Source organism: Nicotiana tabacum, chromosome 4 (genome assembly GCF_000715075.1).
Source record: "Nicotiana tabacum cultivar K326 chromosome 4, ASM71507v2, whole genome shotgun sequence".
NCBI classification, from domain to species: domain Eukaryota; kingdom Viridiplantae; phylum Streptophyta; class Magnoliopsida; order Solanales; family Solanaceae; genus Nicotiana; species Nicotiana tabacum.
Genome location: NC_134083.1, coordinates 144,111,059 through 144,135,396, shown reverse-complemented (window position 1 = coordinate 144,135,396; position 24,338 = coordinate 144,111,059). Strand labels below are relative to the sequence as shown.

The 24,338-nt window shown below is 38.7% G+C and overlaps 1 long non-coding RNA gene across 1 annotated transcript; it reads right to left on the bottom strand.

Annotated features, from left to right (window-relative positions):
* Positions 1-2,086: 2,086 nt before the first annotated feature.
* LOC142180378 (uncharacterized) lies at positions 2,087-9,045 on the bottom strand. The gene is made up of 2 exons (XR_012708999.1): positions 7,002-9,045; positions 2,087-2,838 (listed from the first exon to the last, which is right to left on the bottom strand). It is a non-coding gene; the product is annotated as an uncharacterized LOC142180378 (long non-coding RNA).
* Between the last annotated feature and the right edge of the window lie 15,293 nt (positions 9,046-24,338).

The following is a 24,338-nucleotide window of genomic DNA, read 5'->3' as shown; positions in this document are numbered from 1 at the left end:
TGGATCGGTTTTTCTCTAAAAAGAAACCAAACCAAGTAAGTCGGTTCTTCAAATATTGGAACAAAACCAAACCAATTAAATCGATTTTTTATCGATTCGATTTTTGTCGGTTTTGGTCGGGTTTTCGGGTTTTTTGGTTATTTATCGGGGGTTTTCTTAAATATGAGACATATACTACCAAACACATATTGCGAAGACTACATTTTCAGCGTAACACTATCAAACTAATTGCTCTTTGAGAAATCTATCATTTACCAAGATATATTGATGATAATTGAATCAAATAGTGATGAATAATTTATGTACTCAATTAAAAATTAATTATTTTTAACATGAAATAAATTCTTGTACTTAGCAAAAGAAACCACCAATCAAACTAGAATATAAATGCAAAGAATTAGATTATTATAATAGTAAAAAAAACTAGACTACAAATATAAACGACTAATATGTACCATAAAATTTTTGAAACTTTATATAAAAATATACATATATATAGGTGTAATAATAAATTTAAATAGCTACTTCTATAGTCGGTTTGGTTCTGTTTTTTCGGTTATTTTTTTTATTAAAACTAAAACCAAACCAAATTTGATCGGTTTTTAAAATTCAAAACCAAAACCAAACCAAACCTAAAAAATATCGGATTTTTTTGTCGGTTTGGTTCGATTTTCGGTTTGGTTCGGTTTTTCGGATTTTTATGAACACTCCTAATTGTATTCATGAATACAGTAACAGAATTCGCCTAAAAAATAGAGGAGTCTAACTGTGTAATTGTATTCGCTATATTTGCGTTATCATGAATACAGTGTCGGAATTCGCCTAAAAAATAGGGGAGTCCAGTTGTTTAATAACGGAAAGAGGATCAATTAGCGTGTATTACTCCTAATTTAACTCAACAAAATTAATTTTACATAAATTTCGCTGGTACTATGTTGTATTCCATGTATTCGCGCGACTGTATTTATAAATATAGTGAGGTAATTAAGAAATAGGGTGTATACCGTTCTATTCAATTCGACTGTATACATTGTATTCAATTCACATATATTCATTATTCACTATTATACATTGTATTCAATTCACCATATTCAATTCGACTGTATTCAAACAACAAAAAATCACAAAATACAGTAATATTCGGTTGTATTAAAAAATACAGACCTTCAGAACACATAAATGCAGGCGAAAAAATAATGTATTTATACAAAAATACAATGTATTTGTACAGAATACAATGTATTTGTATGTGACTAAAATAGCAAAGAAGAGAAGAAAGTTCCCCGGAGATGACATTTTCGACCAAGCAAAATAAAGTGTAACCCTCTTCGGAGTTGTTGAATCAGTCATTAAAGACGAAATTTGAAGTTTCTTCCTCAAAACCTAACAATGGCGAAAACTAAAAATAAAAGTGAAGAAAAAACGAAGAATGGCAGAGTAGTAAGGCGTGAACCGGCCAAAAGCTTTACGAATTATCACGAATTTTTGGAGCAAAAACGTTGAGGATCAATTCTGAGAAATTTGCTCCTACAATCTTTGAGAGAGAGAGATCGTGGAGAGAGAAAGGAGAAAAATCTAACTGTGATAGAGAAAAATCTTGCTGTGATTTGATAGAAATCGTGTGTTAACTGAAAGAAAGAGGAAAAAAAACATAAATAGCGTATTTCATGCCTCAATGGTTGTATACACCATAAATACTTATTTTGCTATAAAATATAAAAGGTAGCTATAGAAAATAATATTTTAAAATGATTTTAATTTATAATAAATAGAGTGTACTAGCTTGCTATAGGAGGTAAAATTTCCATTTCAAAATAGCCACAATTGTATAGTTGACAAAAGCAAGCATCTACGATCCACATAACTCTTCTAAAAAAAGACAGTCTGGTGCACTAAGCTCCCGCTATGCGCGGGGCCACATAACTGTTCTAAAACACATAATAATGTCTGCAAAAAAAAAAAAAAAAAAAAGGGAACTAATGTTTAACTGGAAAGTGACAATGATCATCAGAAGCCACAGGATCAACTTCGACGGTATCTTCATATATGATATTTAAAGCTAAAATGTTAGTAGTAGAATATTACCTTTCCATTTAGTAAGTATAGTCCACATATGCATATACAATTGATGTATTACACTAGTAATTCCAAATTACATTTAGTAATCATCTTTATGACAGTCTCATACTTGACAGAAATCAAATAACTCGAACGATAAGTGTTAGAGATTTCAGATTGCAGCATGAGCCCAAAGGTAGTTTCCTAAGATAGGCAATAAAGCCAACATTATATGCAGATGCAGAAGGCATTAGATAGATAGCATACAGTCGGCCGAAAACAAAAAGAACATCACCAGCTCTAATGATCATTTCAATGGCCAGCTCCAACTATGAATAGAAGCTTACATTTGGCAAATGTAGATGCTTCTCCCCCGAAGTCCAAAGTGCGTTAGCAAGGATAATACAGGAGACAACATGCTTACTCTTCATCAAATTTCTGTGGCTCTGCCAACTTCCAAGCTGCTTGTATGAGGAGTCTCCCTTCTTCATAGCAGATATCTTTAACTGGAGCGATCTATTCTCAAGCTCGAAGACAACATGCAACGTTTTGTAAGAAAAGTCACCTCAGTTCAACTTCAACAGTGGAACATCGAGGCCAAGATGCAAAGAAGCATGTCAAGAACTTACGATAATTAAAATTACTTAACTGATTTCCCAGGACCAGAATGGTATACTTTTGCTATTACAATATAACCACTCTGTCAATTTGTAACAACAACACAACAACAACAACAACAACAACAACAACAAGAAGCCCAGTAATTTCCCACAAGTGGGTCTGGGGAGGGTAAGATGTACGCAGCCTTACCCCTACCCTGGAAGGAGAGGCTGTTTCCAATAGACCTTCGGCTGGAGAAAGGATACTCTGTCAATTTGTAACTAAGCAACAAAAGAAAACCCAATTCTCCACCAACAGTCCATAGCACTCAAGAAGGTATAAAAGCTTGAGAGAGAGGAAGGGGGAATCAACACACCATATGTAAATCAGCGTCACAGGACAGCAATAACATCATATTTGTGAAACAAATACACATTGAGGCGACAATGTCCTCTCAGTAGTATCCTCCTTATCGACAAAAATAGTTTCACTTCAACTTCTCTTCAGAATTGTTACCCCAATCTTCTAGTTCTGCCATGCAGAATAGTAAATTTCAAGATTGTCCCCAAATTATGGAAGGAGTCTACACCTTGATAAAGTCATCACCTAGAAAGTGCAGTTCTTCATCTCAATACTGATGCCATCAAAGAAGTATAGAAAGGAAGTCCTTTTAATGAACCCCAGATACAACATCAGGTACCTAAATTGCAGTGATCCATGCTATTTTATTGGTTATTTCTTTACTGATTAAAAAGGAAAGTGAAGGTAATGGTATATGACAGCACAACAAGACATTTCTGGAGAGTAGCAACATAACTACACCAAAGTATTGATATCCTTTTTTTTCTGACAGGTATATGGCTAAGAAGAATTAAACTCAATGTCCATTAGTTTGTAGACATTTAAACAAAAGTGAGCAGTTTAATTATGTGGTGTTCCACAATTTTCACAGCATTGAATAGTAAACCAATGAATATTTTAAAATCATAAGACATTGTTTATGAATCAAAGTTGTCAAAGTAAGAAATATGCAATGAAGTTATTAAGGTAATAAATAAGGTAGCTCCTTAAGCTACGACTGAAAGAACACCAGATCAATTAGGGGGCCTGGAAGAAATACTATCATTTGACAAATGTGAAACTAACAGATTTCATCCACAAAAGAAAATATCTCATCAGGATTGAGTTATGCAGGTTATGGCTTTAGGAAGAGTGTCATCATAATGCTAAAAAGGAGGTGGAAATTTCAGCTACAAATGAGAATGAGTTAGGAAAGACTTTTGCCACCTCTCTCATGTCACAGACAAAGGAAGAAACACCAATTCAATGAGGTGGCTTTAGCAGCAATATTATCCACTGATACAAAAGACTTGCAGATTTATCCACCAGCAAGAACACATCATTTGAATCAAGTTATGGATTTAGCAGCACCAAATTCATAAAGATCGAAAGGAGGTGGAAATTTCAGCTAAAACCAAGAATTGTCTTGATAGAGACATGCATTTATAAATCCACATGATAGAAGTTAAAATTGTCTTCACTCTCCACTTAGGAAAATAAGCATCAAATGACAAATAAGAATCTATTCGTCAACAGAATCTCTCATCAGCTGTAATATTTCAAGAGGTGACTGGATCCAACAGAACAACATTATCAACAAAATGATTACAACACAGTCTATTTATCTTCTACTTTTCATGTATAACTCAGAGAGCTCAGGCATCTCATCCGTATAAGGTCTTTAAGAACTTTGAATTAGGCAATATGCAATATCACAGCAGTATAAAGATTTAGGCTACCCCTTGAAAGCTTCTTCTTGCCGAGAAGTTTCAAGATTTCATACCTAGGCATCACCCTCTTCTCCAAGTTGTGTGCTAAAAGTGCGAGGTGAGAAGCCAGGTAACCAGCTCCATACCTGAGGTCCTTCATGAAAATATTCAGTCCTTTTCCAAGCCTAGCCTCTGATAAGGTCAAGCATAAAGGAATTTTCTGTACCAGTGTAAAAATTTCCAGATCAGACCACCCAAATCTCCTGAATACTGCTAGTTAGTAGTTTCATCTCCAAATGTGATTCCCCAACAGATGCACTAACTATAAATCCATAGAAAAATATGTTGGAGTCCCGAGGAATGTGTAAATTCTTTTCAACTCGATGCACTGCATTCTCAAGCCACCCCATCTTTTGATGAAGGAGCTTTGGATCTCGTACAATACGCTTTTCAATATCTTTACCTGAAAATCCAAAATTTCGCAGGAACGCTATATTGGGTGACATTACTTTAGGGGCATTGCGCCAAAGGATTCTAAGGCCTCTCTTAATGACCTTAGCTACAGAATCCTCACTACCTAACAGTTTCCGGAAATAATCAAGATTGAGTCAAATAGAGTAATCAAGACTTGAATGCAGGAAACACACTTTTTGAGATGACTTTAGCTATGTCAGAACCAGATAAGCCAAGTTCCTGAAGAAGCTTAGTTTTGGGTTTAAGGATTTTCTCTACATCAGAAAACAACAAACTAGGGTTGGTACAAACAAGGGTTCTGATGTGGGAAATGTCTAGACCAATTTGTTGGAAGAAATTGACGACTAATAGAGGCTTGTTGTTTCCAGGTTTCAAGAATGTTACCTTGGCGCTAGTAGAAATAACTTTTTCTGTGGAGAACCCAAGTGAATTCATTAATATTTCCACCAACAAATTGCTGTGGGAAGTTGTAGCTGCAGCAGCTGTGGAGTAGTACATGGAGAACGAATACGCCATTGTTACGGCAATGATGAAGCCAAAACATCATAGATTGGTGATGGATTTGTCACACCAACACTTCCATCAGTCTCTTTCTTACTTTCTCATTTCTTCTCCGAATTCATTTCAAACTCTTTCCATGCAAACTATTCCTTGCTTCATTTCTTTCTGGGACTATACATACATATCCTCTCAAAATAGTCCTATTTTTTCAATTATAGACGTTATAAGTTTGCCGGGTCCTAATACCTACCATACTGGAATAGCGCCAGTTTCATGGTTGTGCCTCAAAAAAGAACCTTATTTTACTACAAGTAGCAATAAGAATGAGAACTATTCTGCATATTATTATGATCATGGAAGAACACTACAATGGGTGGACTTTTTCTGCTCTCTCCAACAGAACTATGTGGAATCAACAGGAGTAATCGTTTGCGATGTCACAACTTTAGTAAATATAATGTGCTTTTTGGCAAATGCTGATAATCCTTTCAGAATATAGAACAATTAAAGAGAACAGCTAAGCTATCATTTCAATGAAGTTAACACCAACTTTTAATCTACTATTACGGCAACCAGTAGCAATTCAAAAAGGATTGTATACAATTGATATACTAATTCTCTTTTTAGAAAGGGAATTCTTAGATGGGCATTTGCTCCAACCAGTAGCCCATTTGCTCCAATCTTGGCGGACAGGATACCTTGGCAACCTGTGCTTGTGAGCTAGATAGGATAACCAGTGAATTAGTCAAGATGCACACAGAATAGCTTTTTGGAATTATCCAAGGAAAATGGTGTGATCAATACCTCATTACTTAGGTACTACTTCAAATACAAGCAGATGCAAAGCAAGGTGTAACTACTAGTCTACTACAACAAATCAATTTGGTTACTGTTCTGCAGTAACCAGTGTCAGTCACTAAGTCTAGTACCTTACGACATTAGTTTGCTATGTTACGCGGACTCTCCAAAACAGTTGCCGCACCCGTGTAGGATCCTCTAGAAATTACTAGTTTTGGAGGATCCAACACGCACCCACCGACATTTTTCAGAAAAACAATGAGCCAGAAAAGAAGTACCAAAGGATAACTTGATCTTGAACACAGACTACACAGCAATAAGCAACAACAGCTCTCTTTAGAGTGTAAAAGTACCTAGAATCCGATAAGAAAATCAAATGACTTGAATAATCACATGACTTGAATTAAAACACAAATTTAGGCCTTTTTCTTTCTATTTTAGCTACGGCACAAGAATTATGGTGTTGGGTAGATAGACAGTCTAGAGTTTCGCCTTGTCTTACCAGCAGTAGTAGTAGTACTAGTCGGGTATTTTCCTATTCCTAGTCCCTTGTTTTTATACGGTGTGCCATTATTATGAGTACTATTCTTGTAGTTTCGTACCCCTGGATCTCTGTTATTACTCGTTGGATTATTCGCTTCCATTGTCTTATGACCTTGTTGTTGTTATTTTTTCTCTATTGCTTCATTTTTACTGTTCTTGAGCCGAGGGTCTTTCGGAAACAGCCTCTCTACCTTCATAAGGTAGGGGTAAGGCCTGCGTACACACTACCCTCCCCAGACCCCACTTATGGGATTTCACTGGGTTTGTTGTTGTTGTTGTTAGCTACAGCACAAGGTAGCTGGTATCTACCCCATACAAACAGTGAAGTTTCGCATTGCTCATCTTTGATGAAACACTAAAGGTTCTCTCTTAATCTGTACATTCATTGAGGATAGCTATATCAGTAAGAGGCTAGTTTTTTTAAAAGAGTAAATATGAAAAGTGATCAATGCCAAATTCTAGTACAAATTATGATTTCAAGAAAAGATATGATATGTGTTTTGTATTTGTGACGTAATTGGCCTAGACCTAAAAATAGAGTCTCTCATATTTGTCCTTATAAGCAATGGTGGAGTACTTTTTCCTTCTTTTTTTCAGCTTGTTTCGTCTCATATTTTTGTGTCTCACCATAAAACAGCCAATTCGGATGAATTTGTTTCAAAACTGCAATCCAAAGGTCAACTTCTTTATTGATTTGAATAATACAATAGACCAAATTGAGAGAAGATACTCTCCCTCGTATATTGAACAAGTGAAGACCTCAGTCCACCTCCCTTTAGTCAAAGAAACACAGACAACCTCATAGAGAAGCTTAAAGTTAGTTGCAATACAGGACTACTACTATCAAATGAGTCTACCAACAAAGAAGAAAAGAAAAGGCATATTGTCCTCATTAAGATATGGACTCATACAATTGACAGTACAGAACAAGGAAAACATGAGAAATTCCCACTATTTTCCATCTCCATATACCAGAAATTATCATGATTTGAAAAGGAGAATACACAACGCTGAAATGTGAGTGGCAATAAAGTTCTGCATTACTAAGAAAGTTGAAAATCTTGACAAACATTCTCTACAGTCTGCCTGCAGCTCAGTCAGAAAGTAATTTTTTCAACTCCTATTTTTTATGTATACATCATAGACCTCAGGCATCTCATCCTTGAAAGGCAACACATAACGCTCTAAGAACTTTGACTCAGGCAACGAGACAAGATTATAAAGGTTCTGCCTACACTTTATCAGCTCCTTCTCATTGAGTAGCTTCGAAATTTCATATCTAGGTAGAACCCTTCTCTCCAAACTATACGTAAAAAATGCAGGGTGAGAAGCCAAGTAACAAGACTCATATCCAAGCTCCTTCACTAGAAAGTTTAACGTATTTCTGATCTTAGCTTCGGATCTTGTCAAACAGAGAGGAAGTTTTTGGACCAATGTAAAAATATCCGAGTCAGACCACCCGAAGCTCCTGAAGATTTCTAATCTCTTTTTCACCGTCGACTCGTCAAGCCATGCAAGTGCATAAATCCCGTGTATGAACATGTTGGAATTGCGAGAAAGAAAGAAAGTCTTTCTACTCGATCCACTATGTCTTTGAGGCGCTCAGCCTTTTGAGTCAAAATTCTAGGATTCCAAAGCATAAGCTTCTCTATATCGACACTTGAAAACCCAAGATTTTGCAGCAATGATATATTGGGTGGCATTACTTCATGAAATGCATAACTAAAGAACACATTAGGATGTTTCTTAATGATCTTAGCAACAAAATCATCACTAAATAATAGGGTGTGAAGATAATCAACATTTTCTTTGATAGCACACCCTACCCTAGTTCTGAAGTAACATCCACTGTTTGTGATAATTTTGACAAGGTCATCCGACCCACATAACCCAACTTCTTTAAGAGTTTCAATTTTGGGCTTAAGGTATTTATCTACATCACAAAGCAGCAATGCGGGGACTGAATAAACAACTTTTTTGATATGGGTCTTGTCTAAACCAACTTGTTCCAAGAAATTGAGCACTGAATTAGGGTTATAATTTCTGGGTCTCAAGCGACTTACCTTGGCACTTGTAGAAATGGCTTCTTTTGGGGAGAAGCCAAGTGAGTTCACCAGCGTTTCTACTAAGAAGTTGGTGTGGGAATTTGCAGTAGATGTTGAGTAGTAGGTTTGAAATCTGAAGCTATAAATATGAAGGAGATGCTTAACGCCATTGTTGAGAAATCCACACATCTTAACAACCAAAGTTTAAACCCTAAATCCTTTAATTGCTTTGAAAATGACCTGCTATTTGTGATCGTGGGATGAAAGAATAGCGTTTTCCTTTTTCTATTGATTGTTACGGATGGTTGTTAGTTGCTGTATTGTTGCTTTAATATGATTTTTTGTTTTGATTTATTGTTTCGTATCGTTAATTTTGTCGTTACATAACAACGAAATGTGTCACTTTGTAAGACCGATTTGATGTGGTCTTTTTCTCTCAATCTCACCCTTAATTATTGTTAAATAATTTTATTTTATCATTTATCTTACTTTTTATATAATAAATTTATCTTGTATTATAATTTTTTTATAATATTTCAAGTTTATTATTCATATTGCTGGTGCGTGATATCATGAAATAACGTCAAACGACACAATCTATCCAAACATTATATTCATCAAACGATACAGTACAATACAATACGATACGATACATTATAAAACGATATGTAACAACCATCCAAACAAGCTGTTAGTTAAATCTTACTGCATCGTATAATTAAATTACTTATTATATAAAGAAATGTGGCGAGGTGTTTTTACTCACTAACAATATGTTGTGGTCTCGTTGTTAATTTACTTTTTTACTTATCTTGCCCGATCTTATTATTAAATAATTTTATTTTATCCTTTACCATACCTTCTTATATAAATAATTCTATCTCGTACTTTACTTTTTCTTTGTAATATTGTACATTTATTCTTCATATTGTTGGTATATGATATCATGAAATGACGACAAACAATACAATTTATCCAACTATTATATATATCAAAATAATACAGTACAATACAATACGATATGATATGTAACGAAGAGATACATAACAACCATTTAAACGAGCTGCCAGAGAGATTTAAACAAAAATACATCTCAACACATTATATTGTTTCTATTTTTAATTTTATAGTCGCATGACCTATTACTTTTTTGCAATAATATTTGTACACTTGATATACAACATTATACACTTATCATAATATTATATAATATTGTATATAAAAATTAAATTTCATCTCCAACAACTTCAACTCACGAAAAATATCATCAAATATAAAATTTATAATTTTAAAAATATGGTGGATCCATAATCTATAGTGTGGATAATACTGGGTATGTTGTTGTTATTGTTGTTGTTGTGGATCCATATTGTATTGACCACAAAATAGAATTACAAATCTAAACCAAACTCTCAAAGTAGCAACAACCAAATGAACAATTGAAAAGAGTAAAATGAAAAAGAAGAATGGAGGAGGTTCGAGAGTGCTCCAACAAGAGCTAAGCCAAAATAAAGAAAAGACGACTATTCGCATAACCCTACACTTCTATGAGCTAATAGTTAGAGTAAGTATAATTCCTATTGTCCATTAATTCCTTGACACATGTACCTCAAACCGGATCCCAATTGTAGCCCAATAACCTCTTGTTGAGTTATTTCACATTTTGACTCATGCGTAACTTATTCCCTGGCCCAAGTACTTCATTGTGGTTTACCACATTTGTAACAAGAATCTTCAAGAAGAACCTAATCCTCATTTGTAACAAGAATCTTCAAGAAGAACCTAATCCTCATGATTCGAGTCAAGAATCTTGCAACCAACAAATGTCGATTTCTGGTTCTTCAATATGGTTGCAAATGATATCCCAAAGTCCATTAGTATCATGACAATTTCTTATTTTGTCCATTGATTATGGAGAATGAATTATGGTACTCTATTGGGCAAATTGAAAACAATACTAGAAAGATGCCTCCATGCACCATTTGCAACTTCTTTGCCACAATGCAAGGATGCTCTTACAGTAACTAAATACATTTCCCTGGTTTCTTCAAGAATCAAAGTAAGTACATGTCCAATATCTATAAAACCAACGAGTACTGTTTGAAGCAACAAGACTCCAACATATGCTTCAAAAACCTTGCAAGATAAATAGAAAAGGGAGGAGCAGCAGTGATGGACAATCTATTCTAGCAGTAAAAGCACCTAATTCAAGAAGAAATCTAAGCTTAACAACATACCCAGCAACAAGTAAATTGAAAGTCACAGATGGAAACTGATTTTGATGAACAAACCAAACTTGGGTTAAGAGAATAAAGTACACCACTCAGCACATGAAATAGTTCAACATTTAGCTATGGTTTGTCAGTATGGTCCAATATAGAGAGGTCTAGGCTAATAATGTAGGAAGCACCTAAAATACTCCCTACAAGTGATCGTAAGGTAGTGTTGCCAATAAAACTCAACTGAATTGGTAAATACACTTTCTGAAGGTTCTGGCAACGTAGGAAAAAGGGCATATATAGGATTGTAATTTCTCTTATTTGCACAGAGATCTCTAAGAAATCAAGTACCTCAAGCTTAACACTAGTTTCAGGCCAAGAAGACATATCGGTTCGGAACAGTTTAGAGGCGTTTCGGCCGGTCGTTTTGAGAGTAATAGCCCCGATCCCCTATTAACTGTTTCCCCCAAATCTTTTTCTGCTATTGTGATTTGTCGGGATGATTGGTTTTGAGTTTCGGAGTGTTTTGGGACACTTAGTCCCTAAATGAGAGTTTAAGCCTTAGGATTTGAACCGTAGTCGTAACTGTGTGAAGACGACTCCGGAATGGAATTCCGTCGGTTCCTTTAGCTCTGTTAGGTGATTTTGGGTTTAGGAGTATGTCCGTATTATGTTTTGGAAGTTCGTAGCTCATTTAGACTTGAAATGGCGAAAGTCGAATTTTTGGAGTTTTGGACCGGTAGTGGAATTTTTGATATCGGGGTCGTTTTCTAATTCCGTAAGTTGGAGTAGGTCCGTAATGTTGATTATGACTTGTGCACAAAATTTGAGGTTAATCGGACGTGATTTGATAGGTTTCGACATCGGTTGTAGAATTTTGAAGTTTCAAGTTCTTTAAATTTGAATTGGAGGGTGATTCATGATTTTAACGTTGTTTGATGAGATTTGAGAGCTCGACTAAGTTCGTATAGTATTTTAGGATTGGTTGGTATGTTTGGTCGAGGTCCCGAGGGCTTCGGGTGTGTTTCGGATGCTTAACGGGTGAAAACTTGGACGTAGAGGAATCTCTAAACTTTGCTGGTTCTGGTGTTTTTGCACCTGCGGAAAAGAGACCGCAGGTGCACGAGCCGCACATGCGGAGATGGAAGCGCAGATGCAATAAATCGAGAGTTGTCCTGGGGTCGCAGGTGCGAGGAAGTTTCCGCATCTGCGATGCCCGCAAATGCGCAAGGATGTTCGCACATGCGCAAGATGTGCAGAAGCGGAAGGGACTCCGCAGGCGCGAGGGCGCAGATGCAGCCCTTTCGTCGCAGGTGCGAAGGTAGAGCGGGCAAGTGAATTGCGCAGATGCACAAGTTTTTCGCACAAGCGCACCTGCAGGTGCGAGCCCAGGTTCCGCAGGTGCGGAAATACCTGGGCAGTGATTAAAATCAAAGGGCTTCGCGATTTTTATCATTTTTGGCTTTGCAAACTTTTGGGGCGATTTTTGAGAGCATTTTCGAGGCATTTCTTGAGGTAAGTTCCTTGTGCTTATTTTTTGTCAATAATCTTGCCTTGCCATATATTGTTCCACCTAGTTAATGTGTATTTAAGGTGGAAATTGAAAGTTGGAGACTAGGGATTTGGGAGTTTGAATTGTGGATTGGAGGACCATTTAGTGTCGGATTTCAGTAAATTTGATATGGTTAGACTCGTGAGTGAATGAGCTTTCTAGTTTCATGAATTTTGTCGGGTTTCGAGACATGGGCCTCGGGGGCCGGGTTTGAGCCAATTTCGGGGTTTGGCCTAATTTTATAGTTTTCCTTGTGGGATTCATTCCATTAGCGCGTATTGATGGTATTGTACTATTTTGAATAGATTCGGGCCATTTGGAGTCGGATACTCGTGGCAAGAACGTGATATCAAGTTGATTTGAGCGGTTCGAGGTAAGTGGCTTGCCTAACCTTGTGTTGGGGACTTTCCCCTTAGGATATCTTGATATTATTTGGTGTGTGGGCGCCGTATACGTGAGGTGACGAGTACGTACACGGGCTATTATTGCAAAATCATGTTTAACCTTTTTAAATCGTAAATTGCTTCTCTTATTAATTGTACTAATATGTTTAATTGTGTAGTTTAGACTAGAAAAGCATGCTTACGTGTTTTAACTGCCTAATTGACATTATGTGCATCATGTTCAGTTAAGTCCTTATTTGCCTTATCTGTGTCCAGTATAAACTGTATAACTCGATGTCATACCTGTCATTTCATCTTGCGTTGCATATTTAAATTGGGACTACGGATGTATTCCGGGAGATCCCCCAGCACTGCATATTTACTTTGGGACTACGGACGTATTCCGGGAGATCCCCCTGTACTGCATATTTATTTTGGGACTACGGACGTATTCCGGGAGATCCCCCAATACTGCATATTTACTTTGGGACTACGGACGTATTCCGGGAGATTCCCTTGTAACTGCATATTCATTTGAAACTACGGGACGGTATCCCGAGAGATTTCCTACTGTGTTTACCTTGTTTTGAGTCGAGGGCTCCCTTAACTGTTAAATTTTCGAGAATTTCTTTAACTGTGTTACCGTAAATTCTACTTATATCTTTTACTGTTTAATTTATTATATTTACTCCGGTAGGGCCTTGACCTGACCTCGTCACTACTCGACCGAGGTTAGGCTTGGCACTTACTGGGTACCATTGTGGTGTACTCATGCCCTTTACTACACATGTTTTTCGTGTGCAGATCCAGGTACGAGCTATCAGCCTTGGAGTTAGTGCGTGCTGCTAATTCTAGGAGACTTCAAGGTATTTCTGCTTGCGTCCGCAGATCTTCGGAGTCCCCTTCTACTCCCTCGTCTAGAGACTTTCCTTATTATCTTCAGACTTTTGTATAGAGCTACATAGATTATAGCAGCTTGTGACTTAGTGATATTCCGAGTCTTGAAAAATTATTTTGTATATGCCAAGTGGTACTACTCTTGGCTATTTAAAATATACTGTTTATCTTTAAAATATTGTGTTTTCTTTATATTTTTCGCAATGTTAGACTTACCTAGTCGTAAAGACTAGGTGCCATCACGACACCTTACGGAGGGTTAATTTGGGTCGTGACAGGCGTCAAACGGAATACCACGATACCTGTATGAAATACAAGGAACGAATTCATCGATTATCTGATTGAAAGTTATGCACAAGTTGCAGTATATCTATTTTTTGAGCCTAGCGGAGTGCTCCTGAAGACAAAACGAGCATGTAAATATTTTTCCAAGTCCTCCTGCAGTTCCAGAAACCATTCCTTTACCAAACCAGAGAAAACATGTGCATGTAGAATATAGTTTTCAAATGAGAATTGCCAGAGATCACCAATCAGCTTCAAGAATTTGTTAGAATGTCTATGAGTATCTACAAGATGACTTGAATTTTGCATCAAGAAAGCAAACTCCTATGAAATATGGTTATTTGCTTTCCCCTTCAATACTATTTTGATAGTAGAGTTCAGGGATTCAAATATGCAAGAACTAAACAGAATCACCTGTCTTGAGCTATCTTTACTATAACATCCACATGAGTACAAAACTTTATCATGGTGTAAGTAAACTTTCATAACGCCAAGAGATATATCGATCCAATTAGCATCTATGTAGTCTACCTCAAACACTTGCTCATTGTCTCGGCAAATCTTAACAAGCTTGTCGTGAAAAGCATGGACACGTTGCACTGTAACAACTTGTTGTGATTCAGCCAACCAATAGACTATTGCAACATCAAGTAGTTGTACATCCGTACCATGAAGATGAGTGAAATCAATTTCAACAATTCCAGATTGTTCCCTAAATAATATAGACTGGTCTATTGCACCAATAAGCCTTTGACCTGCACAAGGAAGTTGTGCCAAATCTTTCTGCCCAGTACCAAACCAAGTGCAAGTCGGGAAGTCAAAGGCTGGTTGAAGCCACATCAAATGTCGATTTAGCACCCACATTTCTCCAATTATTACTTTGCCGGACAGTTGATCCAAAATATGGCGTGCATACTCCATGTCATACATCCCATCTAAATCATCCAACACATCAAAAGAAATATTGCAGCAGAAGTTCGTGTCTCGTGTATGTTGGTTCCTATCTGGAAAAAGGGGTAGAATAACCTCTGTACATATGTTTTGAAATAGAAAACTCCGCCCATTTGCTACAAAAGAGTATTGAGAATTGGTAGATACATGTGGCATATGGAAAATAATATATGCAGGAGATAGCATATTAGTGAACGCCAAGGAGCAGGTATATAAGGCATTGTTGAGTAGCAAAGCAAGGTATACAACCTTGTCAAGCAGGTGGAGGGGACGATCACTTGAAGATATTTCAGAGAATGAACATGAAGTCGTAGAAGAGTTGATGAAGTACTTATCCACTTCATGGCTAGTGAAAGAAACTGAACAAACTAAAGCGAAGGCGAAAAACATATTCCGCCAAAATTTTGAGCCAGCAATACTTGATTCAACAAAGAAGAACATTGAGTGTGTACTCCGTCTATATCCATCACCAACCAAAATGTTCGACTGCCCAATGTCGAATCAATTGCGAACGTGTGAGACCGTTTACCCGAAAAATTGATAGAGTTAAATTTATACGCAGTTCCGAGGATATATGGCGTAACTTAACACAAAATATAAGGATAAATAGAAATGTAAATATAGATTGCAGAGAATGCGAAATAGATAAGGTTATAAGGAAACAATGAATCTTAGGATTCAACAAATAGAATCAATCTAAGAAATATGAAAGAACGATTCTTTACTGTAGAAGAATATAGCACTTTTATTACAGTGTAAGCCTGAGAAAAACTTGTTCCACAGAAATTGTAACCAAGCCCTTTTATAGTGGAGGGATCAGACTCTAAGCATAATAAAATAAACATTCAGTGGGACACCTATAATTTCTGCCAAGATTCTCTCTAGTGGGATTGCAACGATTTTTGTCTGCGAGCTCGATCTTGCTTAGAACCCTCGATTTTGGTTTGAGCTTGATTTCGGCTCGAACTCGTGATCTTGGTTCGATCCATATCCTGGCTCGAGCCCTCGAATTGATTCGAGGCCAATGTTGGTTGATCTCTGGATTATCAGTATGATAGATCTACTCTGCATCATGGTTCAATTTCGATTCGAGCTTGATGAAGATATCGAACTCGACATGGATTGGCCTCCCCGGGTTCGAGGTCAGTTTGTTCCACCTTAGGGGTCTTACTTTGATAGATCATCCTTCGAACTCAATCGGATGTGCCAAGGCCGAAATCTATTTCGACCGTATACAGATAGTCCCCTCATTTCTCAGAAAGAATATGGCGAGAAACGATATAATTTTTTAACAGTTCGATCGGATTATAACCTGTCGTTTCCATCGGGTTCGACCATGACGTATCTGGTAGCTGCCCCGTCGGTTTAGTCTTTCAAGACATTTAATGTATGTCAGGCGGTGGTCGGCCACTGCTGATACTGAACCGCCACCGCTTGAACCTATAAATAACTCTTTCTTTTATCTTTTACCACTTTTACATCTTCTATCTTCCAAATTTCCCAAGTTCTTCTTCGTACTCTCCAACTTACCAGTAAATCCGTGATTTCTTTATGCAAAAGCCCCTCTTCAATTCTACCAAATCTTTGACACTTTCTTCTATTCCTCACCTTCGAATTTGAAAATGGCAAAAATATCGCAAACCATTCCTCAGAAAGAGAAGGCTTCATCTTCATAGTGTGCCGCCGATGAGACACCGGCAGAACCACGGCCTGAGGAGTGTGTTCCCGGTGCATGTGTCCTTACTTCAAATTTTAAGGTCGATAAAGGTTCATCGATTTCTGACCGGTGTGAGCCGGTATCGAGGTACATATGTTCGATAACCGAGAAGCACCTCGAACAACTAAAGAAGGATTGCAATTGGGGTGAAAAAAATAATAATTCCTACCCCTGACGAAGATATCACTTCTTATGTGAAAGGGTTTTTGAATGTGTATACTTACCCTTTCACTTTAGGTCCCCTCGATTCCGTTATTATTGACTTCTGTCGACAATACTAGGTAACCCTAGGCCAGGTCCATCCTTCTTTGTAGCGGATCGTTATCCTGATCCGATATTTTGTGAGCAAAATCGAGGGAATGTCGTTCACCCTCGACCATCTTATCCAATTATACCGTCCTCGACTTTTTTGAGGAGGGTTAATAAAACTTCAGCGTCGGACTACCAAGGCTCTGTTCTTGAGTATTGACGAGGACAGGGACTGGGGTTGGATGGGCAGGTTCGTTCGAATAAGGACTTCGGACCTGATTCCGACTGAAAAGATGCCCTTTCCCGAGGAGTGGAATATGAAACGTAAGTGTGGTCTTGCTGTTACTTCTACTTTGTTCTTTTATTTATTCTCTCATCAACACTCCTCTTTTTGTGATGTAGCGGTTCCCTGGATGCCCGGAGCAGTTCCTGATCTCAAGAATTAGGTACGAGCCCTTGTTTCGACCTCCACATACGCCGAGCGCTCATGGTGTGATTTGTCAAAGGGTCGATGGGAGGCCAAAAATTATGGTAAGCTCATTTATCGCACTCTTTGATGATCCAAACGAGGTGATTTTCAAAATATTTTATTAAGGTTTTCCATATGCAGGTTTGGGTAAAGAAGCAATTTTGAGGCCCTTGACCAATGATGAGGAAATTTCGGCCTCTGTCCCAAAGCCGGTGAAGGAAAATAAAAGTAAAAAAGCCTCTGTTCCCGAAGATCCAAAACCGAAGAAGAGGAAGGCTCGTAAGCCGAACAAGAATGTCATTCCTTTGACCGTGGAATCTGTTCTGCGCCTAAGGGATGAAGAAGAAGAAGAAGAAGAAGAAGAAGAAGAAGAAGAAGAAGAAGAAGAAGAAGAAAACGATGAGTCCGCGCTCGCGATCCGAATAAAGAGAACCACCGATGCCTCATCGGCGGCTGGATCGATGATGCTCTATAAGGCTCCGCCTCGTACTGAGGATATACCAGAGAAAGATTCGGGTAGAGTCCCCGAACTATCGGATATCGAAGACACATCTCATCGGAGTCAATGGGTAGGGGATACGATCGAAGAGGCCCCCGAACCCCTCCGAACCGAGGAGAATGCTCCAGGCGATTCATTTGGGGCAGCATCAATCGAGGATTTGCCTACCTTTCCCGCTTTTTCCGCAGGGGTGATTTGGGAAGCTCGAGCTATGGGAGCCCTCGATCTAGACATGCCTCACGATGAAGAAGATCCCTTTCGTGACCTGTTTACCGATATTGAGGACGTTACCGGTGCTGGTGATGAATCGGATCTTTTTTACGGATTGCGGCAGGCTTTGAATCAAGTGAGCTTTTAAAATTATTTTGTCTGTACTATCTTCATGTTCATTTTTCGTTAACTTCGCTTCTTGTTTCTTTGTAGGCAGCGGCAGTTCATCGAGAACAATGTTCTCGATCCCAAAATGAGCTGCATCGATACGATGTCGACCTACAACGGGCTACTGACGAGAGGAACTCCCTTAGACTTTCCTTGGGGCAGAGAGAAGAGGAAATAAAAGACCTCCGAGCTGAGCTGGCCAAGGCTTATCGAGATCAGGACGATTTATCTGAGCAGGTAATGATGCTTTTGAAAGCCTATGGGCTTGATACCGGAACGATAGCTAACATTTCGGTCTCACAGCTGCAGCAAAAAATTGAGATGATCGAGAAGCTTCGTGAGGAGGTCGACGTGATAAGAACAGAGTCTTTGCGGTGGAAAGAAGGTATGGACCGCTTTGCTGTAGAAAAGAGACTGCTCGAGCCCAGTTATCATCGTCCGAAACCCAACTTCAGAAAATGAAGGAAAAAGGGCTGGTTCAAGCAAGAAGAATTGAGGAGCTTGAGGCTCGGTTGGCCTCTGTACTTGCCAAGGCCGAATCTGATGCCGAAAAGGCAAAGGCCGATGCGGATGCATTCGTGGCCGTCTATCGAGCCGATGTTGAAGCTACCCAAGTCCAGGCAAGAGAGGTTGCTGAGTCCGCCGATACCCGAGCACATTGGGTCGCCGAACTTGCTAAGTGTCGATCCCGAAGGGAAACTCTCGAGGAGATCCATGCTCATGGTTTCGATCTCGCTGAAGAGATAAAAAGGGCCAAAGAACTCAAAGCTGATGCTGAAGCTCTGGTTTTTGATGGCGATGATGATGACGACGATGATGGGAGCAAGAGCGGATCCAAGAACGGGGGGAGCCTGATAAAGAAGAGATCGCTCCTGACCGAGAAGTTTAGTTCTTAGTTTTTACGTTGTAATCACCCGTGCACATAAATTTGTATATATAGATATATCCCATTTTTTGCCGACTTGCTTCTGTTTTTGTTTCCTGTCTTGCGAGGACTTTATCCATGCCTTATGAATATTTTCACAAAGCCCGTAGGCTTAGTTGAGTGAATGATTCGATCTCGAAGTAATGTAGCCCGTAGGTGTAATGGTCGAGTGAGTGTTTGCTCAAACTCGAAATAAAAGTAGCCCGTAGGCTTTAGTTGAGTGAACGATTCGAACTCAAAGTAATGTAGCCTGTGGGCTTAATGGTCGAGTGAGTGTTTACTCGAACTCGAAATAAAAGTAGTCCGTAGGCTTAGTCGAGTGAATGATTCGAACTCAAAGTAATGTAGCCCGTGAGCGTAATGGTCGAGTGAGTGTTTGCTCGAACTCGAAATATCGAGTGAATGATTTGAACTCGAAGTAATGTAGCCCGTAGGTGTAATGGTCGAGTGAGTGTTTGCTCGAACTTGAAATAAAAGCAACCCGTAGGCTTGGCAGTCGAGCGAATGATTCGAACTCGATGCAATGTAGCCCGTAGGCATAATAGTTGAAGTAGACTGTGGGCTTAGTCGAGTGAATGATTCGAACTCGATGCAATGTAGCCCGTGGGCTTTAATGGTCGAGTAAGTGATTGCTCGAACTCGAAATATAGGTAGCCCGTAGGCTTGGCAGTCAAGCGAATGATTCGAACTCGATGCAATGTAGCCCGTAGGCTTAATAGTTGAAGTAGCCCGTGGGCTTTAATGGTCGAGTGAGTGATTGCTCGAACTCGAAATATAGGTAGCCCGTAGGCTTGGCAATCGAGCGAATGATTCGAACTCGATGCAATATAGCCCGTAGGCGTAATAGTTGAAGTAGCCCGTGGGCTTAGTCGAGTGAATGATTCGAACTCGATGCAATGAAGCCCGTGGGCTTAATAGTTGAAGTAGACCGTGGGCTTTAATGGTCGAGTGAGTGATTGCTCGAACTCGAAATATATGTAGCCCGTAGGCTTGGCAGTCAAGCAAATGATTCGAACTCGATGCAATATAGCCCATAGGCGTAATAGTTGAAGTAGCCCGTGGACTTAGTCGAGTGAATGATTCAAACTCGATGCAATGTAGCCCGTGGGCTTCATAGTTGAAGTACCCCGTGGGCTTTAATGGTCGAGTGAGTGATTACTCGAACTCGAAATATAGGTAGCCCGTAGGCTTGGTAATAGAGCGAATTATTCGAACTCGATCATGTTTGCATAATAAATCTTGAACATAGAATATTGGTAAAGAAGAGAGCTTTCTTTGCAAGTCATTATACATGGGTTCATGTTCTACGCCTGGACTCGGGCCAACTACATAAGCATGGTTCGTTTTGATCATTTGGCCCTTACAACATTTTTCGTTGAGACACTGTTTGTCATGAAATATCGAAGTTGATTTTAAAGAGGCCTCGGATACTCAGCAGTGGTATCGTTTCCGCTATATGGATGGTATCGATCCCTGGTCGACTTTTACTTTTTTGTAGCGGACCTAGGAATCAACTGGTCATCTTCGACTCTTATTTTGGATTGATATCGATTGTGCACATCGGTCCAAGTAATAACTGGGTACTCGATCAGATTTTGCTTCAGCCGCCGTGAAGCCATCGAGCTCCGCTCGTTTAGACCTTGAGTGAAAGCTTGAACAGCCCAATCGTCTGTGACTGGTGGCAGATCCATTCGTTCTATTTGAAAACGAGCTACGAATTCCCTTAGCATCTCGTTATCCTTTTGTATTACCTTGAACATGTCCGACTTTCTGGTTTCGACCTTTATGGCTCCGGCATGTGCTTTTACGAAGCAATCTGCAAGCATAGCAAAAGAATCAATAGAGTTAGATGGTAAATTATGATACCATACCATTGCCCCCTTTGACAGGGTTTCACCGAATTTTTTCAATAATACAGATTCGATCTCATCATCTTCCAAATCATTGCCCATGATGGCATACATGTAAGAAGTGACGTGCTCATTGGGGTCAGTCGTTCCGTTATATTTGGGTATTTCGGGCATACGGAATTTTTTGGGGATTGGTTTTGGGGCTGCACTTGAGGGAAAAGGCCTTTGAATGAATTTCTTCGAATCTAGCCCCTTTATCATTGGTGGAGCTCCCGGGATCTGATCGACCCTGGAGTTATACGTTTCTACTTTTTTTATCATTGACTTCGACTCGTTTTGTGAGTTCCTCGAGCAATTTAGTAATTCCGGGAGGAGTCCCCGATTCTGGCTCATTCGACTTCACTATGGCTGATTCCGTTCTATGGATGATTTCTCGAATCGGATTGGGCTCCGGCCTGCTTTGTTCCTGAGTTTGGCTCTGCAACTGAGGTATTGCTATTTGCTGGGCTTGCAACATCTCGAAGATCATCCGTAAGCTGACTCCGATCTCCTCCGCGTTATGGGTGTCTCGAGCTTCGGAACGTCGATTCGTTTCAAGAGCCACTTGTGAATTGACATCTAGCGGTACTTCGACTCGAGCTTCGGTGGCATCGTTAATTTGCCTCCCGTCCCTGGGTGTCAAGTCATTGATTTCATCTTGAAGGCCGGCTTCGTTATCGATCGGTGAAGCCATTTGATTGGTGGTTATTCGTAGCTGATCCGAAATTCAAGATGTTTTCGGAAATAAGCGCAAAGCACAATGGCGTATTTTTTCAGATTTGTATCAAATAACCACTATTATCCTCGGCCCCACGGTGAGCGCCAAACTGTTTACCCGAAAAATGGATAGAGTTAAATTTATACGCAGTTCCGAGGATATGTGGCGTAACTTAACACAAAATGTAAGGATAAATAGAAATGTAAATATAAATTGCAGAGAATGCGAAATAGATAAAGTTATCAGGAAATAATGAATCTTAGGATTCAACAAATAGAATCAATCTAAGAAATATGAAAGAACGATTCTTTACTGTAGAAGAATATAGCACTTTTATTACAGTGTAAGCCTGAGAAAAACTTGTTCCACAGAAATGGTAACCAAGCCCTTTTATAGTGGAGGGATCGGGCTCTAAGCATAATAAAATAAACATTCAGTGGGAGACCCATGATAAGTCAGCTTTTTCATAATTTCTGCCAAGATTTTCTCTAGTGGGATTGCAACGGCTTTTGTCTGCGAGCTCGATCTTGCTTAGAACCCTCGATTTTTGTTTGAGCTTGATTTCGGCTCGAACTCGTGATCTTGGTTTGATCACGATCCTGGCTCGAGCCCTCGAATTGATTCGAGGCCAATGTTGGTTGGTCTCTAGATTATCAGTATGATAGATCTACTCTGCATCATGGTTCGATTTCGATTCGAGCTTGATGAAGATATCGAACTCGACACGAATTGGCCTCCCCGGGTTTGAGGTCAGTTTGTTCCACCTTAGGGGTCTTTCTTTGATAGATCATCCTTCGAACTCGATCGGACGTGCCAAGGCCGAAATCTATTTCGACCGTATACAGAGACAAAGTTCTGTTGGATCCACCAGGACCTTCCATAACCAACAAGTGGCACATCATACTTCCCCAAATTTCCAAAATTTCTCTTCGATTAGGATCGTTGTTGTAGCACCCCGAAAAATTTCGAAATACTTAAGCGCTATTAAGAAAGTTGATGTGTGCTAATTATATTATTTTATGTGCAGATGAGGACTATTAATATGATGTATATCAATTGGATATGATAATAAGTGTACGAGATATATTTATAAGTGATTTGGGGTCTAAGGAAAGCCCTAAATCTAAGTCAAGTTGGAAATTACATGATAGACTAAAGTTCCAAATGAGTACGCACAAGACCTAACTGTGGACAAGCATATATACATATATATAAAAATTTATATGATGGAGAACCTATCAAATGAAAGATCTTCGAGTCTAGTTTCTAACGCTTCAAACCGTTCACCATTTGGACACTTCTACAAGAAGTTACGATCAAATTACCAAAGGCTGACAGTGAAGTACTACCATAGTGTCCGGGCCGCATCCGAGCTTCGAAGAGGAGTGAACTGGGGATGCGAAGCATCCGGGGCCGCTTTCGAAACCCAGAAATCTGGGCCTATAAATACAAAATTGGGGGAAGAGAGTATTTTGAGTATTGGGGTTAGGGTTTTTGAGGTGAAGAGGCAATTTTAAACTCAAATCAAGTCCAATCAACTAAGGTAAGTTGCCAATGATCTTTTGGGTTGATTCTTACTCAATATACATGAGTTCTAACATCATTCTTTCATCCAAATACTAGATTTCATAATCAAATTCTCAAGAACACAAAAATTACCAAAGTTGTGATTTTTTCAAGATTGATCTACTAGAGGTAATTCTAATACTTCAAACTCGTTTATTTTGAGTAGTTAGAAGTATTTGAAGCATTTGTTACAAGTTTTAATGGTTGAAAGATTGGATTATAAAACTCTACTCCATGGCATGAATAGTACTTTTGAGAAAATAAGAGAAGATGAATAGTAATCTTGGCGATGAAATTAATAAATACAATGAACCTATGGAATTATTTGTTAGCAAAAGTTGAAAGTGATCAACTAAGTAATCACTTGAATTGTATATTTTACAAGTGTTGATTATGGAAGACGATGAATAGTTACTTGGTGGCATTGGACAATTGATGTAGTATCATTAATGACTTCGAATGGGTATTAAAATATAAGAATGAAGTTGAATGGTCTAGCATGTAAATCTATTTGGCGATTTGAGTTGTTGGAGTCTTGTAGCCAACTTATGAGCCATATATGGATATTGATCAATATCTTAGGTCATATTTTGATGTAATTAGGATATCTAATTGTAGATATCGACTTGTTGGTGGTGTTTGAGCATTTTAATCAGCATTGGAATGATGGAAGAGGATTAAAAACTTATGAATGTTAATAAAGCGAAAGCGAGGTAAGTTGATTAAAACTTACTCTTCTTGAGGGTCTTTCTCTAAAAGCATATTTCGAGCTAATACTTAAGTTATTTGCAAACGTGATTTCGTGCTTGTGGGGACAAACAAGTATGGATGTCTCCATGTAGAAAAATATTATGTT